This window comes from Moschus berezovskii, chromosome 11 (assembly GCF_049115385.1).
Source record: "Moschus berezovskii isolate FMDL1 chromosome 11, NW_MosBer_1.0, whole genome shotgun sequence".
In the NCBI taxonomy this organism is placed as follows: Eukaryota; Metazoa; Chordata; class Mammalia; order Artiodactyla; family Moschidae; genus Moschus; species Moschus berezovskii.
In genome coordinates this window covers 20644526-20660629 of record NC_142470.1, presented here as the reverse complement: position 1 = coordinate 20660629, position 16104 = coordinate 20644526, and the positions used below count along the sequence as shown (strand labels likewise).

General features: G+C 47.5%; 1 protein-coding gene across 6 annotated transcripts in view; it reads right to left on the bottom strand.

The window, feature by feature from the left end:
- Positions 1-16104, bottom strand: part of GREB1 (growth regulating estrogen receptor binding 1) — a 131116-nt gene that overhangs the window by 79246 nt on the left and 35766 nt on the right. Inside the window, exon 1 of one of the 6 annotated variants that reach the window (XM_055399922.2) lies at positions 5100-6307. The exons of the other annotated variants lie outside the window; for them this stretch is intronic. The gene's annotated coding sequence lies outside the window, so the exon portion shown is untranslated. Of the gene's footprint in view, positions 1-5099; positions 6308-16104 lie in introns of those variants that run through there. 6 annotated transcript variants of the gene reach the window in all.

Genomic DNA, 16104 nt, shown 5'->3' with positions numbered 1-16104 from the left:
AGCTCTTCCCTGGTGGTCCAGTGGTTAAGATTTCACCTTGCAATGCAGGGGGTGCAAGTTCAATCCCTGGTCAGGGAGCTAAGATCCCATATGTCTCAGGGCCAAGAAAACAAAACAAAACAGAAGCAGTACTGTAACAAATTCAATAAAGGCTTCTTAAAAAGCTCCACAACAAAAACGCTTTAAAACAGAACAAAGCTCACCAGCACTGACTGGGGACCCTGAAGAACGCTGCGTCCAGCTTAACTCTGGGCCCTCAGTGATTCCGCCGTTCCTTTCTGAGCACCATGCACTTTGCCTTTTTTTGGGCAAGTAACGAGGCACCTCTCCTTAAACCCAGAGCTCCTATCTGTCAACAACAGTTATTAGTTCCTGGAATGGCAGGATCTCACTTCCGGAGATAACACTCAGCTCTGCGTATCCTTGGCTGCTGCACACTGGTCACTCCGCTCATAAAAATGGTCACTTCCTCTCACCCATCAGAGCCAGCCCTTCCCCACCCAGATCTTCAGTGGATGCGCCCTCACCCGCACCCTGTTTGCTGGGTCCCTCTGTGTGTGGAGACTTGAGCCCAGCGGTGTGCTAGGCGCAAGCTCTTTGGTTCTAAGCCATAGTGTCCACTTAGGTCAAAACCAGCAGGACTCTCAGAGACAGCTCTGCAGGTCCCTTTGATTGTAAGATATTAAACCCTTCAGTCAAGGTGGACTTTACCAACTGCAAACAATCTTTCAAACGCAAAAGTGCTCACAATCTGCCTCGTTGTTTAGTCACTAAGATTTTTTTCGCAACACCACGGACTGCAGACCTCAAGGCTCCTCTGTCCATGGAATTTCTCAGGCAAGAATACTGGAGTGGAAGTACTTCTACAGGGGATCTTCCCGACCCAGGGATCAAACCTTTGTCTCTTATGTCTCCTGCACTGGCAGACAGATTCTTTACCACCAGGGAAGCCCCATAATCTGCCTGCTAAGTAGTAAAAAGCATGTACTGTGGAATAAGACCAACAGCAGCTTAATTTATGACTATGCTCCTTTTGAGCTGTGTGGCCTTGGGTAAGTTCGATTTCCTGAACCTCGATTTCCTCATTTGTAAAAAGAAGATAGGGACTTCCCTGGTGGCCCAGTGGCTAAGACTCCTCACTCCCAATGCAGGGGGTCTGGGTTCATTCCCTGGTCAGGGGACTAGATTCCATGTGTCACAACAACAGATCCTGTGTGTCACAGCTAAGACCAGTGCAGCCAAAGAAAGAAAGAAGATTCTAAACTAAGCATAATACAAACACAAACCGCCTCCCAGAGTGACAATGAGGGCTAAGTAAGCTAACATGTCTAGGGTGGTTGGTACATAGCAGATGTTAACAAATTCTAGTTTTCTGTCTTAATTGAAATTAACTGTTCATAAATCTCCTTTCTAGATGCCAACTTAGAACATCAGAGATCTCGACTTGATTCACTGTACTCCAGTAGTAACAATTAAACCGGCTTCCTTTAGGGGTACATCCGTTGCAATGTACCTTTCCAAGTAGATAGTAATCATTTCCACGCGGCTTCCTTCCCTTCCTCTCAAGACGTGAAGCTCCTTGACAACAGGAACTGTTCTAGTCACTTCTTTGTTTCCCAGATAATAACTCCTAAGAGGAGGCAGAGGGAGAAGGAGACCACGTGTTCAAGTTTACAAAGAAGACGGCAAAGAGACGGAGCGTGGTCCTGTGGGAAAGTGGAAAGCCTCACATGCAGCCTCGGAAGCCCCCAGGGAGGAACCAGGCAGACACAGAGGAGGTTTCCATTTCATCCCCCGGGATGTCATCCAGAAAGGGTATTACCTAATGCCTCTCTGATAGATCAGTTGGTAAAGAATCCGCCTGCAATGCAGGAGACCCCGGTTCAATTCCTGAGTTGGAAGATCCACTGGAGAAGGGATAGGCTACCCACGCCAGTATTCTTGGGCTTCCCTGGTGGCTCAACTGGTAAAGAATCTGCCTGCAATGAGGGAGACCTGGGTTCAATTCCTGGGTTGGGAAGATCCCCTGGAGAAGGGAAAGGCTACCCACTCCAGTATTCTGGCCTGGAGAATTCCATGGACTGTATAGTTCACGGGGTCTCAAAGAGTCGGACATGACTGAGTGACTTTCACTTTCACTCATGCCTCTCTGCCCCAGGTGATACCTGAACTCACCTGGTTATCTTCTATTCCAAGCAGGGTCAGAGGGAAGCCCTTCCCGTGAGCATCCAAGCACGCAACGTACACGTCTGTTCTTTCCTAGTGAGCACTCTTCTGCCCCGGGGGCCCTGTTTGTGCCTGATCTTCCCTCAGCCGACACCAAGGCCAAGGGTCACGGCTCCCCCTTCTGCCCCCCACCCCCCAGCACTCTCACCGGCTCTGGGATTCTCCCCCTACAAAGCCACACAGAGTCTGTTTGCCTTCCCCACCTCCACACAAGCTCCAACTGCCGCAGAGGGCAACCACGCTCACTCACTGCCCACAGAGCCCAGAATACTTTTCTTGGGAGCAGGTCTGCCAAAGGAGCAGCCATCAACTCTGCTCATTAGCCCCAGGCGGCCAGGGAGAGAGACCCACCCCCCACAGGGGGCCACCCTCGGGCTCAAAGAGAAGACGCAGCCAGAGGTCTGGAAGGTCTCAGGCCCAAGGTCAGACAGCTGGGTCTTTCCTAAGCCACTGATTAACAACTCCATGTCTGTTCTCTGCCTCCCACGTGAGAAGCAGAGAACCTCCCTCTTAGATCCGTGGTTTGACCTGCAACGCTTAAACGGTCTAATTTGGATTCACTGAAGAAACATTTCATTCCTCCTTGGAGCTCAGGGTGAAAGTGAAAGCCACAGAGTCCCTGACCTGCAGAAACTCGCAGGTAGGGAGGAGAGCACAGGTAAACAAGGCTGTGTGACCCTTGCCTCAGCAGGGATTTAGGCAAGAGGGCAGCTCTGAAGGAAACGAGATGGGAGGTGAGGTTCTGACTCAGGTCAGTCTCAGGGCAACTCCGGGAAGAGCTGAGTCCGGGGATGAGCACAGGTTTGCCAGCCAGAGAGAAGGAAGGGCATGTGGGCAGGAGGTGGGCAACACACGCAGGCGGGACCCTGGGGGTGACACCCACGTGTGACGGGTGATGCAGGTCCTTCAAGATGCTGGAGCACGAGTGTAAGAGGGTGACGAGGGCCAGTCTAGACTGAGCCCTGTGTACACGGTCAGATTTAACCCTGCAGAGTCAGGCAAGGACTTTAGGCCGGCCGGAACAGACTGCAAGGGAGAGAGATTGCCTTGGCGTCCAAGGAGGAACGTAGGAGAATATTGCAATATGTTGGGACTCCAGAGGGCATGGCCTCAAAGGTGGCTCAGAGGGTAAACCCTGGTGGCTCTGCCTGCAATGTGGGAGACCCAGGCTCGATCCCTGGGTCAGGAAGATCCCCTGGAGAAGGAAATGGCAACCCATTCCAGTGTTCCTGCCTGGAGAATCCCATGGACGGAGGAACCTGGTGCGCTACAGTCCATGGGGTCACAGAGAGTCGGACACGACTGAGTGACTTCACTTCAAGAGGGCACGAAGCCTGGCTCACGCGGAGGCTGAATGAGGGGGAGACAGGGCTTAGAAAGAGGAGGAGGCCAGTGGTGGTGCCGCCATCACAGTGCTGTGGGACAGAGGCCGGGGGATGGCAGAGGGGCTCGGTGCACCCTCTAGTCACCCCCTTGCTCGCATTCTGTTCCCTCACAAGCATCCACCGAGCTACGTGCAAAGTGAGTCTGGGCCCCATATGTCTTTGCCCTTTGTATCCTCTCAGCCTCACGGGGAGAGGCACCACGGCAGAGAAGAAAGCAGCCGTGCCCTGGAGTCCAGACTGGAGTTCAAGTGCGCGAAGAGAGAAAACCCATCCGTGACCTCCGAGAGGCTGGTCTTCCGCTCCCTCTGCCATCTGCCTCCGCTCTGAGTCTCACCCAAAGCACACCTGAGGACCTCAGACCCTCTCCCACGTGGCCCTTTCTGAGAGACGGCCCTCTCCCAGAATCCCTGCTGACCTCAGGGCCTCTCGGAAGGTAACCGACCCAGCCCCATCCAGAGTCAGCATTCCAGACTCCAGCTCGGATGGGAGCTGCCACAGATCCCTGTTCCTTCCTCCTCCCTCATCCCTACAACGAAAGCTAAGAATCTTTCAGCCAACGCACAAGAATGACAACTTTTCTCTGATGAGTCCAAAGTTTCGGAAAATAAAACCAAAAGCAAAGTCCTCTCAGGACGATATTTCCCATGTCCTTGCTGGGCCCTCCAGGAGGAAAGTGGGCGTGACCCTCAAGGAGCGTAGGGAGAGTCAGCCCCGTATATATGATATGGCCATAAACGCATTCAGGCTGCAGGATGGCATCCTATAAACTCTTTGAGGTCTTCCTGGCAGGAAACACCATTCTCATGCAGATTTCTGAGATTTTCCGTCGAGGAACTCATAAACTCCACAGGTGTTATTTAGAGAAGAAAAGCAGGCTGAGGATTTGACTTCTGTCTAATCTGCTGTTTCTCTAACCCGGGCTGGTCCTGCCGCATAAAACCACCACAGCACCATGCCACCCAGACATCTGTCCACACAATGCCAGGTGGCACTCCCTCTGGGACCTTCCTTAAGCGCTCTGGAATGGAGCCACAAAGCCAACACGATGTCCCCACCCGCTGGCTGCTGGGAGAACTGAAAGGGGAGAGAAGCACCTTCAGAATAAAGCCAGGGAAGATTTGCAGGGAGGAAGAAACTACAGGGAAAAAAAAACACAAAACCTCTTTCCAGAGCCCACCAGGCAGGATCCACAGAGTGCGGCTCATTTCCTTAGCAATTATAATCCCACTCCCTGCCGCTTTGGATCCACCTTGTGCAAAACTAAATAGCTCCAATCCCTTCAGATAACATTTCCAACAGAAAAAAAAATCAGGAAACAAATGCATTAAATGGATTCACTCAGCTTACTGAAAAGGCAAACACTTTGCCATTATTTTGCTTGACACAGGCCAGGGCCATGTTATTCATAAGCCAGAAAGCCAGGGCCCACCTCTCCAACCCCTCACCCCCAAAGCGGGCGCTCTGCTCCCAACATGGAACACACTGTACCTTACAAGAAGCTGGTCATCGCAGGCAGCCAGAAAGCACCCAGCCAGGAGCAGGCTGAGCCCAGTGGAGGGCGAGCGATTGCCGAGCCCCCGTCTCCCGGGCTGTGCCTTTGATCGTGCAGGGAGCCCTCGATGCCCCAGAGAACAGTGACAAGTATTTGGGCAGCCTGACACCCTGGTTCCCCAGCCCCTGCCCGGGGAGGCAGAGGCGGGCCAAGCCAGCCCACAAGAAGGTTTCAAAGGCAGTATCTGCTCCTGGGGCTACAACAACAACTAGGAGGGAAAAAAAAAAAGAAAAAAGAAAGCAGCAGCAGACTTTCCAAGTTGAGCTCCATCTGCCCCAGGCTCCTGCTGGGTCAGATGGCAAATGCCACGGTTTTCCATCTTCTTAGCACTGAAGTGTTTTGCTGGGTCAGAGTGCTCTCCATGCAGGTACATACCAATCTGTTGGTCTAACCACCAGCAGTTAAACCCAATCTTTTCAAACATGAAAGTTTTGTACTTGGCGTGGAACCATGTCTTCTCGCGCAGAGAACAAAGGGTCAGGGAAGCGCACAGGTTCTGCCCCAGGGAACCGGGAAGCTTGAGTGGCCCCCAGAGGACCGCATGTGTGGCCCCGACCCCGGGAGGCACGCACCCCTCCAAAGAGCCGCCTCCGGCTGGGGACACACAGCAGGTGACACACACGCCCAGAAGAAGTTTCCGCCGAGAGTCACATGAGGCTCGTTCTCAGACTTCCCTTCTGAAGTCATTTCTACCCCACTGGACATCATGGAAAACACCAGCTCTCGTCTGCATCTTCCTACACATTCCTGTTGCAACTGATGCTTGGAAATCGGGGAATCCTGCTCAAATCCTAACTAGAAAGGGGAAGACAAGAAGTCATGGGTGCCCCCCTCCTATGTGCCAGATCCCTTTAACTTTGATTTTTATCTTCTTTCCAGGGTTTTCCGTTTGCTAGACAAGGTGACTTGGCCAGGATCCAAGAGGTCCCATGTGATCTGCCTTTTGTGACAAAGCCCAAAGACGGGATTACTCTTGTTGGTGTCTCAGACAGCAACGAGAATTCTCAGCTGCTGCGAGGTTCAGTGTTCAAAACAAACATGGATGGGGTGGAAGGAAGAGCCCCATGTCACAGATCTGTTCTTCCAGGCCGAGCCCCTACTCCCGAGCAAGGCAGGTGAGAACCCACCTGTCTCCAGGTCTTCATGGACAGGTGAGGCAGCGCTCCCTGGTGGCCCTGCTTGAGCGATGCTGCGGGAGTCCCCGCCCCCGCCGGGCTTCTCTCAAGGGGCGGGGCCTGGGGGAGGAAATCACATCTGAGGACCCAGGGACTGAAGAGGAAGTGACCCTGCTTGAAGGGCCTACACGGTCCACCACTCAGAGCCCTGTCTGTCACGGTGTTAAAAACCACAGAAACAGCCAACAGGGAAGGAAGCCTTCATGCAGTCTCCAATAACCGTATGCAGGTGCTTCGGTTTTTTTTTTTAACAAGGTAAAGGCTATTTTTAGATGTTTAAATATAAAGAGATATAGGAAAAAGATCTTTCTCAATTTTATGAGCTTTCGAGATAATTAATTTTCATGCTTTAAGGTATATAATTTTAAAAATGTAAACACAATGCTGCCTTGTTTATGATCTTATGTAATCAAAGCAGCAATCCACACGGCTTTGTGAATGAAGTTTTTAAATGATACGGATACACTCAGGATGCACCGTTTGGCAAGGAAAAGATTTTAAATTGTTACAGAAAGAGAAAGAGAGAAATACATATATAATATACACATATATGTCATATAAAGCATATGATATTTTATTATAGAAAGAGACATCTAGTGGGGGCGGGGTGGCACATCCCAGGTGGCTCAGTGGTAAAGAATCCGCCTGCCAATGGAGGAGATGTAAGAGACTCAGCTTCAATCCCTGGGTCGGGAAGACTCCCCTGGAGGAGGAAATGGCAACTCACTCCAGTATTCTTGCCTGGGAAATCCCTTGGACAGCGGAGCCAGACAGGCTACAGTCCATGGGGTCACAAAGAGTCGGATACAACTTGGCAACTAGACAACAAAAGCAACATATCTAGAGAGTGATACCTTGGGTTTGACCCAGGCTTGGGTTTCAATTCTGACTTAATGGACATTTGTCCCTGAGCAACTTCCCTAACCTTTTGTGTCTTGGTTTCCGCAATCTGTAAGAAGGGATAAAAGTACCAGTTTCTTACAGGTGTTATGTGGATTTCTTGAATGAATATGCAGACAGTAGTCAGAACAGTGAAGGGCACATATGAAATACTAATGGTATAGGCCATGAATGGTATAGGCCAATGAATATTCATTGTAAGGACTGATGCTGAAGCCACCTGATGCAAAGAACTGACTCAGTGCAAAAGACCCTGATGCTGGGAAAGATTGAAGGCGGGAGGAGAAGGGGATGACAGAGGATGAGATGGTTGGATGGCATCACTGACTCAATGGACACGAGTTTGAGCTAGCTCCAGGAGTTGGTGATGGACAGTGAAGCCTGGCGTGCTGCAGTCCACAGGGTCACAGAGTTGGACATGACTGAGCAACTGAACTGAACTGAAGGCCATGATAACAGTGAAACAATTCAAGATGTTTTTAATGCTTCTTAAATCTTTTCTATAATTTGCTCATTTTAAACTGACATAAATTATCATCATCATGAGGAGAAAATTAGCAAAGAAGGAATTGCCTTCATCAGGCCTGTATTACATACCTTTGAACTGACTGTGCTTTCCTGCTGCTGTCAAAATAGGCTTTTGATGTGAAAATAACAGAGATGCCTGCACAGGAGAGCTCACCTGAGTGTCAGCTCTGATGGGTCTGTCTGGTAAGAGCCTTCCTGCTGAATTCACATCCGCACATCTATGCTCAGTGTCAGTAAACCACTCTCTTCTATTTCATATCAAAGACTGTTCACCCCACCTCCCAGCCAAATCCCCTCCACCTTATATGTGACAAGGATGGATAGATTCACCACGTGTGTGTGTTAGGAGGTCAGTGGTGTCCAACTCTTTGCGACCCCATGAACTGTACCCTGCCAGGCTCCTCTGTCCATGGGATTCTCTAGGCAGGAATACTGGAGCAAGTTGCCATTCCCTTCTCCAGGGGATCTTCCTGACTCAGGGATTGAACCTGTGTCTCCTGCATTGCAGGCAGATGCTTTAACATCTGAGCCACCAGAGAAGCCACTAGATTCACCAAACTAGCAGCCAACTGTGTTGGCTTTTTTTGTGACCACAGAGGCTGAAAGTGATCACCTTCAAAAGGCAAAAAGTCTCTACCTGTGCAACAGAATGTCCTGGAGACCATGGTCACCACCACTAATGAACAAAGAGGCCGTGGCTTTTACAAACTATTTCCCTGAGAGTTTTTAGATCACTTTCGATCTACTCTACACGTACAAACTGTGAGGGTCTGGTACTGCCTGACGCTGACTGCCCACAACTCCGGCATTGTGTACATGGGAGGCCCTTACACCTCGTTCATGACATGAGCTCCTACTCATTCTTCAAAACCTACCTCAAAAGTTTCTTGTGTTGTGTGATGGACCCGACCTCCCTTAAGAGACCTGAGCATTTCTGTCTTTGTTTAGGTTTAACGAAACTCCAGAAGCCAGACTGGAGAGAAGATTTGAGGCTGATACAGGGGGAGTAACTAGAGGAAGCCAGTTGGCCTTACAGAAACCCAGACTCAAGGTTTAGCTGAAAACAGGGGACTTCTTTGAAATGTTGTATACAGAGCACTTGGCTCCTCCACGTCTCACTCGATGGCCACGTGTAGAATTCCAGGACTCAGGTGGTGCACCCCTGGCAAAACATGAAATCAATTAAACTGAATCAACCAAGGAGAACTAGGGCCACTAATATAGACACAGTCTAGTATTTAGAGGCCTCCAAAATGCTGTCCTGAGCACCCAAAAATCAACCCCTGCCAGTCCACAAGCTCCACCTATGGGTGCAAATCTCCCAGCCAACTTTCTCTTTTTAAAACACACATGAAGATCCAAGGGTCACATGGCCTCTGAAGAAAGACTGAAGCATGACAAGAACATCCAGGAGAAGAAAAGATACTAAACCAACCAGAGGAAAAAAACTGGGATATATAAACGATTAAAAAATTTTAAAAAAAACCTATAATTATTATCCTCTGAGAGACTTGGAGGGGTGGGCATACTTTGTCACCCAGCCCATTCAGTGAGAGACTCGAAAATCAGAGAGGAAGACATCTTAGAAGTGATCCCTGGTCCATCCTCTGGTTTAGAGCCAACGGAGGGTCTTAGTCCTCTGAGGTTACTGTAAAAAAAACACCACAGATCAGATGGCTCAGAAAACAAACATTTATTTCTTCAGTTCTGGAGGCTGGGAGGTCCACGACCAAGGTGCCAACAAATTTGGTATCTGGTGAGAGCTTATTTCTTGGCTCATAGATGGACCAGCTTCTCACTGTGTCCTCAGGTGGGAGAAGAGATGAGGGAGCTTTCTGGAGGTCTTTTTAAAGGGCATTCATACCATTCCCGAAGGTGCCACCCACATGACCGCATCACCTCCCCAAGGCCCCAACTCCCAATACCATTGCATCAGAGATTAGGTTTCAGCAGGTGAGTCTGGGTGGGGAGGACACATGCATTTAGTCCCCAGTGGGGACCCCTGGCTACCTCGAGAGCTGAATGGAAAAGCCACAGGTATGGGGGCCACACACAGCTCCACGTCAGTCAGTTCTGCTACACCTCTTGTTTTTAAACCACAGATCTGTACCAACAGATTAATAAATTACAGAAAACTTGGAAACTTTGTGCATTTTGTGTGCCCTTGGTGTAATTTACTTGGCAAGAAACACTAAGGTGAATGCAGAAAAATGGTGCCCAGCTGAAGTGAGCTGCTTAAGGAAGACACCAAACCACACACCTCCAACACCCACCAGCCACCTCTAATCTCAGTATCTATGACGAACCACAGCCATCTGTCTCCGGTGTTAGAACTTTCCATATGATTCCACATCTCTCTCCTTCCTCTCCTTCACAGTAACACAATCGCCAACCCTTCCCATGAGTACTTCTGCACACAAAACTCCATTCATCTTGCACTTCTAAGTCAAGCTCCATATTTATTTCAGCCTTTATGTATTTCTTGACCGTTTCTCATATGCAGAATTGTACTTCCCTTTTTTTGGCCAAGCAGGATCTTAATTTCTTGACCAGGGATCAAAGGGGCTTCCCCGGATTCTCAGTGGTAAACAATCTGCCTGCAATGCAGAAGGAACAGGAGATGCAGGTTCGATCCCTGGGTTGGGAAGATCCCCTGGAGGAGGGCATGGCAACCCACTCCAGTATCTTGCCTAGAGAATCCCATGGACAGAGGAGCCTGGCGGGCTACAGTCCATGGGGTTGCAAAGAGTTGGACACAGCTGAGCGACTGAACGCACACACACACACACACAGGGATAGAACCCACGCCCCCTGCATTGGAAGTAAGGACTCTTAACCACTGGGTCACCAGAGAAGTCCCGTGTGCTTCCCTTTTCTATTAGACATTTACCTTTTTTTTTTCAATGTGTCATTGATTAAATTTTTAAGTTCTGTGCCTATAATGCCAACTTTCCCATAACTCCTGCGGTTTTCATTGTGCAATTTTTTATGACTCAGTAATTTTTAGAAATTTGTTGCATTATATCAGAACTGACCGTGTGACTGTATTTCTGCATCCAAACCACATTTTCAGGAGTTCTCTAATCCTTGGGGTGGGGCAGGGTTGGGGGGTGCACACAAACAGACAGAGCAAGCTGATTCTATTTTGGAAAATTTGGTCACCATCATTGAACTGCACACCAGTCACGCCAAGCTTTCTGGAAACCCCAAATCTTTCATCAACTCCTTAGCCTTTTCCCTGCACTGACTGAGCTGGAATCTCTTCCTGGGACAGAGCCAGTTATTGGGTTTGTTGGTATAAAAGAAATCTGTGTATCATCCGGGTTCCCCCGCCCCGCCCCCATCAAATACAAAATAAAATTCAAGCATAATTAGTGAAACCTCCATTCCTGGCTTGCGTTTACAGGAAAAGCTGCTGCAGAGCCAGTGCCTGGGTTCCCATCCTGCCCTCACTCATCAGTTGCTGTGTGAACTCAGGAAGCTCCCGCATTCTCTCTGAGCTCCTTTCCTGCCCCATAAACAGAGATAACAAGGGGTTCTGTGAGTTTTAAGATAATGTATTTAGCACAGTGACTGACACTTAAGTATTTTTCCCTTTTTTTTTACTATGTCAAGCTGATCTTTTGGCTGGTTACAAACCTATTCCCTCATCCATGTCTTATGTTATTTGCCTACATTGAAATCTCCTCCCCTCCTCCGCTGCTACTCAAATTGGGAGCTGAAAAATTGCAACAACAAAAAAAGAAGAATTGGGTGGTAACAACCTTTTAAGTTTTTGGCTCATACTGGTTAGGTCCTCTCTTCAGCGGTTCCCTTCCATTAGCTTGCAGTAATAATTCAATCACTCATTCAGCAGGCCTAGCTTACATATACTGGGTATTTGAGTGACTTAACTTTCCAGAAAAGACCCTGATGCTGTGAAAGACTGGGGGCAAGAGGAGAAGGGGGTAGCAGAGGACAAGATGGTTACATAACATCACTGACTCAACGGAGAAGAGCTTGAGCAAACTTGGGGAGATAGTGAAGGACAGAGAAGCCTGGTGTGCTGCAGTCCATGGGGTTGGAAAGAGTCAAACACGACTTAATGACTGAAAAACAACAATTTTCCAGAGCCTGTTTTCTCAGCAAAATGAGGATAATAACACCTATATCATAAGATTGTTGAAGGGCTTCAATGACACCAAGAGACCATAAAGCATGTTTCGTACTGTCTAGCACATAGTCGGTGCTCAAAAATGGCAGCTTTTATTGGTATTGCCACGATGAAAAATGACTAAGCCACAGCCCTGCTCTAAGGAAGCTTAAATCCTGATAAACATGAAGACCTCTCCCCACTACACTAGCACAGCCAAGCAGATCCTCTGCTGAGAAGATCTGCAAACTTCTCTCCTCCTACAAACCCAAACAAGCTGGAGCAAATGTTCTACTGGCGACGAAACAATGAGTCTGATTATGAGCGCATATGACTGAAAAGGCAGCAAGCTAGCTTAGGTATGATTCATCATTGTCTGTCTCAGTAATTAGAAGTATTTTGGTTGGTTCTAGGTCAGAATGACCCAGTTACTGCACTTTTTTTTTCATTGCTAAAGTTTGTGGTGAACTTAAAAACAAAAACTAAAGGCTTAGGAAAAGATAATTTCTTTGTGGCTTTTGCTCAGAGGCATGACATTATCAGCTCTGCCTTTCAGAAGCAAGATCCTAGCCAAGAAGCTGTTAACACTCCATCTTTCATTTTACTAGACACAAGAATAATATTCATGGATGCTCCAGACTGGAGCGCCTGGAAACCTATTCTGCCCATCTGTTTCCCAAGCTCCTAGCACAAAATAACAACCATGAGAGGGTTTATTGATGAGGTATAGGTGATAACCAGTAGTCACAAACAGGTATGAGAGCTGGACCATAAAGAAAGCTGAGTGTTGAAGAATTGATGCTTTCAAATTGTGATGCTCTTGAGAGTCCCTTGGAAGCAAGGAGATCACACCTGTCAATCCTAAAGGAAATCAACCCTGACTATTCACTGTGGGGAGGGCTGTTGTTGAAGTTGAAGCTCCAATACTTTGGCCACCCAATGCAATACTTTGGCCACCTGATGCAAAGAGCTGACACCTTAAAAAGACCCTGATGCTGGAAAAGATTGAAGGCAAAAGGAGAAGGGAACTGCAGAGGATGAGATGATTAGATAGCATCACTGACTCAATGGACATGAATTTGAGCAAACTGCGGGAGATAGTGGAGGACAGAGGAGGCTGGTGTGCTGCAGTCCATGAGGTCGCAAAGACTTAGCGGCTGAACACCAACAACAAAGCAAGAAAAAAAAAGGAGATAACCACCCTAAATATCTCTCCAGCAATCAGTGAACATTTCCCACTTTATTCTGGCTAATACTGACTCATTAGCAAGAAAGTTTCTTACATATTTAGTATGCTACCTTTCAGTGACAAAAAGCATGAAATCATGACAGAATTCAGAGAAAGTATATTGCATCCTTAGTTGCAAGTTTTTAAATGCATAGAAAAAAGACTGGCAGGAAATACACTGAAATGATAACACTGGATGTTTGGGGAAATGAAATTATGGGTATAATTTTTGTCTTCCTAATTTCCTGTATTTCCTAAATTTTTTACAAACGCATAAACAACTTCGGTGTAGGGACAGATTACACTCATAAAGTTCCATCAAGTTGGAGGTCCACTTGGAGACAGCACAGTATGGAAAAGATGACAGGACCTGAGTGCTGGAATCACCCTGACCCCAACTGCCACTCCCCAGCAAGCCAGTCATCTGACCTCTGCACAATGAACAGTCCAAGCTACATCATCTCTTTAGCAGCCCACAACTCCTGCTCAACAGATTCTTGTCTATTTTAAGTGACAGCACTCACAGGATAAACTGGAAACCCTCCTGGGGCAGAATGGAGAACACACATCCCTAGAGCTGCCCTCCAGTTCCAGGCCTGAGTCACCATTGGAAACTGGAAGGGAGTCAGGGGTACCTGCCCCTTAACCACAGCCTACCACCTGTGTTCTCTTTCTTCTTGGAACCAGACTGGCTTCAGAGTTCTGGGCTGGGCTGGGCTGGGCTGGGCTGGACTGGATGGACTTGCACACAGCATCTCTGACCCAAGGGAGACCCAGGATGGCCTTCCCTCCACAAAAGCCAAACTCCCCATCCTTCTAGGCCAACCTCAGGGCCCACTGCTTCTAGGAAGCTGTCACACATTGTTGCAACCTTTCCTCTCACTCCTTCCTGTCTTTGAATTGTGCTCATTAAATTTGTGCAAATAGGGACTTCCCAGGTGGTCCAGTGGCTGAGAATCTGCCTTCCACTGCAGAGGATGAGGGTTCAATCCATGGTCAGGGAACTAAGATCCCACATGTCACAGGGCAACTAAGCCCACACGTGGCAACTACAGAGCCACTGAGTTCTAGAGCCCATGGTACGCAACTAGAGAAGCTCAAGTGCCGCAACGAACAGCGTGAGTGCTGAAACAAAGACCCAGTGCAGATACAAAAAGATATTTGTAACTATTTGTGTGATAAAGACTCAGTTCAATTCAGTTCAGTCACTCAGTGTCCAATTCTTTGCGACCCCATGGACTGCAGCACACCAGGCCTCCCTGTCCATCACCAACTCCCGGAGTTTACTCAAACTCATGTCCATTGAGTCAGTGATACCATCCAACCATCTCATCCTCTGTCATCCCCTTCTCCTGCCTTCAGTCTTTCCCAGCACTAGGGTATCATGAGTCTTTATCAAGGGATTATAATCCCTTGACTCTACAGTGGAAGTGACAAATAGATTCAAGGGACTATAATCCCTTGATAAAGACTCATGATACAACAAATATCCACGTGCCCACTTTCAGTGTAAGAACGAGAACATTTCATCATGTTTGGTATTCCCCAACTCACGTGCTGTCATCCATCAACACCCCCAGGTATCTGGTACCCTAAATTTTATGTTTATCACTCGCTTGCTTTTCTTTATAATTTTAACAAAATTCTTAATTTAACTTAATGTTAACCTAAAATTTAACACAGATTTAACTTAGCTTTTTTTTTTTTTTGGTTTTCCTATTTGGTAAAGGTCAACATCAGTGTACCTATACGTCACCTGGGATCTTGTTAACATGCAGATTCTATTTCAGTTGATCTGCCTTAAAGGCTGAAATTTGACATTTCTTGGCATTTGACAAGCTTGCTGTTGTTCAGTTACTAAGTCATGTCCAGCTCTTTCCGACCCCATGGGCCACAGCACACTAAGCTTCCCTGTCCTTCACTATCTTTTGGAGTTTGCTCAAATTCATGTCCGTTGATTCGGTGGTGCTATCCAACCACCTCATCCTTCGTCATCCCCTTCCCCTCCTACCTTCAATCTTTCCCAGTGTCAGGGTCTTTTCCAATGAGTGGGCTCTTCGCATCAGGTGGCCAAAGTATTGGAGCTTCAGCTTCAGCCTCAGTCCTTCCAATGAATATTCAGGGTTGATTCCCTTAAGGATTAACTGGTTTGATCTCCTTGATGTTCAAGGGACTCTCAAGAGTCTTCTCCAACACCACAGTTCAAAAGCATGAAGCATCTGACAAGCTAATTTAACTTGTTTCAATCTAAGCAACATATTGTCTAGTTTTACATCTTTTAAACTCTTTATGAGTGGACTCACACTGTATATTTTTTTCTATGACATATTTTTTTTTGTATAATTCACATGATGTTGCCTGGACCTGCGAGTTGCTTTCACAGCTGTACAGTACTTCATTGTGTAAATACACCACTGTTTATTTTTCTACTCCACAGCTGATGACTACTTGAGCTACTTCTATGAATAGTTTTTGTTTGCTTGTGTGTTGTTACAAATAACACAAGTATAAACATTATCATACATATCTCCTATAACAATCATAGGTTTCAAGGCTGCCGCACAACTCCAGGGGGCGCTATCCACACTGTAGGCTACTTGAATAGCAACCCCTAGAACAAAAATGTTGTGCCAACTTGAGTGAGTAAGTCTAGTTGTTCCCCATCCTTACCTACCCTTGATACTGTCAGATTTAAATTTCTGCTAGCGGGTATCTCATTATGGTTTTAATTTGCAGAAATGGCAACCCACTCCAGTATTCTTGCCTAGAAAATCCCATGGATGGAGGAGCATGGTAGGTTACAGTCCACGGGGTCACAGAGTTGGACATGACTGAGCGACTTCACTTGGTCTTTACTTGTGAGGTTGAGCATGTGTTCATATATTTATTCATTATCTGTTTCTCTCTTGTCCCTTCCTAAATTCCTAAACTAGCCCTTCGGTTTATCTTACCAAACCAAAAAGAAATTTCTGTAGATA